We start from the raw sequence: 3385 nt of genomic DNA, 5'->3' as shown, positions 1-3385 counted from the left end.
ACCATATTAGGACTTTTGTAATGTTTCCAACGACAAAAACATTTAAGTACCATATGTTTGTAATGAAATTGGGTATGTTTGCTTAAATCACCGTCTTTCTAAAAATAGTTAAGATACTCTCTCAATCAAATCAAACCAAAGACATTCATATATGACCTTAGGATCATTACCTGTGAGATGTGATGACTTTGTGCATACATCGGGGTTAATTATAATCAAAATACTGAAGTCTTGAAACAAATAATTCCATCCTGACTCCTATTCCGTGTCTAGTAGTAAGAATTGAGTGGGGCCACCCACTCGACGATTGTACCAACATCAACTTACATACGACGTTCATATACCGCTCGATCGTAGGGAGACCTATCAGGGATCATGATATCAAGTATCATTACTGGCTATCGAAACACACCCAATACCAGTGCTAGACACTGTGGTATGAATCATCTACGGTAATAATAATATCAAACAAAACGGAATACCCTGAAAAGAAACACAAGATACTCTATAACTCTAGTGATCTCTTCTTATGAATACAGCTTAACACATGTTATCTAAAAAGATTCGGTTGTCACCATTCAGTTTCAATTAGTATAGTCCTGATCTTCCCGATTCAACGACTACAAAAGGACCCTTCACCTAACCCACCGAATATCGAAACCTTTGTCTCCCATAAACGCGTCCAGCACGAATCTACGGGTCATCTCTCGATGTGAAACCCCCAAAACACACACCAGAGGAGTGTTACACTTCCAGAAACCTTATCACAAGTATTTACAGGAGACCTTTCGGGAATGTCACGCATGCAACAGACAAAGTTCAAGCACAGAAGCTTGGGACGAATACGGTTAGTCTACCACTACTACGTGTATACGCGAGGATAATGTATAATTAAGATTCTACGGATATTGGATGTGTGCTTCCGCCCTATTTCCTGTTCCATGTCTGGTGGTGGACTTGGGGCAGAGTCACCCATCCAACTGTCTTGCCAATCTTAAGCACATACGACCTATATGCGCAAGTTAATGATAGATGGACCAAGTACGAGTCCTGCCATGAACTTTGGGCCAAGGTTGCCCAGGAGGACGAGTGAATGTCCTATTATCCGAAAAAGTCCTAGTCGCGTAAACCAAACCCACATGTTTCCTACCGAACTACAAGAACTGTCAGGTCAAACCTGTCGAACTACTCAACAATGAAAATGAAGAACCAAGATTCTCACCCTGGAAAGCTCCGGTCTTATTCTTCAAATAGAAAGGCAAATCGCTCGTAGTTCCATCGACTTCAGAGGCCCTGACAATATCTCCAGTAGAAACCTTTACTATCTGCCTCGCATAAACGAATAGGCCGACCAACCACAATGAACGAGGTACCCTTCAGGAATTGGACCTGAGATCTGAATATCACCAGTCGCGAGTATTGGAGAAGGATGTCCGAGGACAATCCTCCAAATTCGATGCGGACGCTGCAAGTCCGTAGTGATACCCCTCAGATAGGACCAACCCGCTCGCAGTATTCATGAACGTAATAAATAGGATATGCCATTCTTACTAGGATCCGTTAGTCATTGTCATTGTAAATGATTTGCTTATCTACCCTCGTAGTAAGAAGGAAACCAAGGAGAGCAGCTACAACAAACCGCGGAAGCAATACGATCAGAGAAGCCTTACCCGAAGTTCTCTAGATACAGTTTTTGGAATTGAGGACTCGAATTCCTAAGACACATCATTATCAATGTTTAAATCCTTAAGGACCCTTTCAATTGATCAAAACCGTTGAGAAACAGTCAGCACCAAAGACTTCAGTAGGAATACGCCAAAATTACGGGTCTCTCTGACCTACCGTCTTAGTTCCTTTGGAACTTCTCGTAAATTATGGAACCCCTTACGACTTTGACCCTGAAGAGAGCAACCCTTGACTGTGAAGAGAAGCAAGAAGGGGAAACCTTTAGAACTCCAGAATAAGAGACCAAATTCCTCTCGAAGCCTCACTCTGGGAAGGCTTAGTACGCTTCGGAAAGCGTGGAAAGCCAAAACCCCAGATAATTATGCCTTTCGAGATTCTTGTCAGAATCAGCCCTGTAACTCGCTACTTCAATCTACTCCCTCGAGCTTGGTAAAGCACATTCTACCCGACACATCCCAAACTTACAGAAGTATCTATCCGACGAGACTCTTGTAATCCCCCTCGACGAGATCGAGTTCCACAAGAGCCTCACCTTCGTGGAAGAATCGTAGTGACCATGGACCGAGAGGTCAAGCGGACGAAACAACGCCGCTTCCCATTAAGTGAAAGTTCACTGGAATACTAACCAAGGACCTGGAGTCACTTGGGAGCGCGAGAACCAGTCGATTAGGAAGTATCCCCACTTCTTGGCTCGATTATTCATGCCTACTCCTTGCCTAAATTCAAATTTCGGGACGAAATTCCCTCTAACAGGGGGATGATGTGACAACCGTCAATTTCCGGTCAAGTCAAAGTCAACTGAAGTCAACAAGTCAAACCGTTCGACTCAATTTGCCCGTGGATACTAGAGTTTACGTTATGTAATTTCTAAACAACTCGCTATTCTAATGAGAGATCATAAATCGAAAAGTGCATACATCTAGATCTCCTTAACCTAAAACTGTGGTACGTGGCGAGCCAAACCGATAAAACAATGTTGCATACTCATCGGGAGTGTGTAAGATCCTTAAACAAGGCTTAACAGGGTTTACGGACCATGCATTGCGAAGCCGGACACTCAAAAAGGTCACAAATGAAACCTCTCTCAATCGTTTTCACTCTATCTCTCTCTCTCTATGTGAAATCTCTCTTTGTATGAGAAATCTCTCCAAGTATGTGAAATCTCTCCCAAATCTCTCTTTGTATGAGAAATCTCTCCAAGTATGTGAAATCTCTTCCAAATCTCTCTTTGTATGAGAAATCTCTCCAAGTATGTGAAATCTCTCCCAAATCTCTCTTTATATGAGAAATCTCTCCAAGAATGTGAAATCTCTCCCAAATCTCTCTCAAAAGTTTCCGTAACTTTTTGAAGTCATTCGGGTCATTCCGACCCTTAACCGGGTCAAAAACCGCTTAAAATGGGGTAAAAATGAGTAAAATAGGCTTAAGGACCCGAAACCCCTCTTAAGGAGCCGAAACCCCTCTTAGGGCCGAAAGTCCTCTTAGGGACCGAGCCCTCTTGGACCGAACCCGAAGGCTGCTGAACCGAACCCGAAGCTACAGTTCATTCGGTCTATTTCGCTCCTGATGACTTCGGAACGAGCCTCCTCTTCGCTCCTTGCTGCCTCGCCTCGCTTCGGACCCAGCACCAGAAGGGACCGAACCTTCGGCCCCCTTCCGAGAAGCCTCGCTGTTAGCCTTTTTCTTCCCGGTTTTCGAC

The sequence above is a fragment of the Lactuca serriola genome, chromosome 3, assembly GCF_051521515.1.
Source record: "Lactuca serriola cultivar US96UC23 chromosome 3, Lser_US96UC23_V15, whole genome shotgun sequence".
NCBI lineage: Eukaryota > Viridiplantae > Streptophyta > Magnoliopsida > Asterales > Asteraceae > Lactuca > Lactuca serriola.
This window is presented reverse-complemented; position numbering follows the sequence as displayed.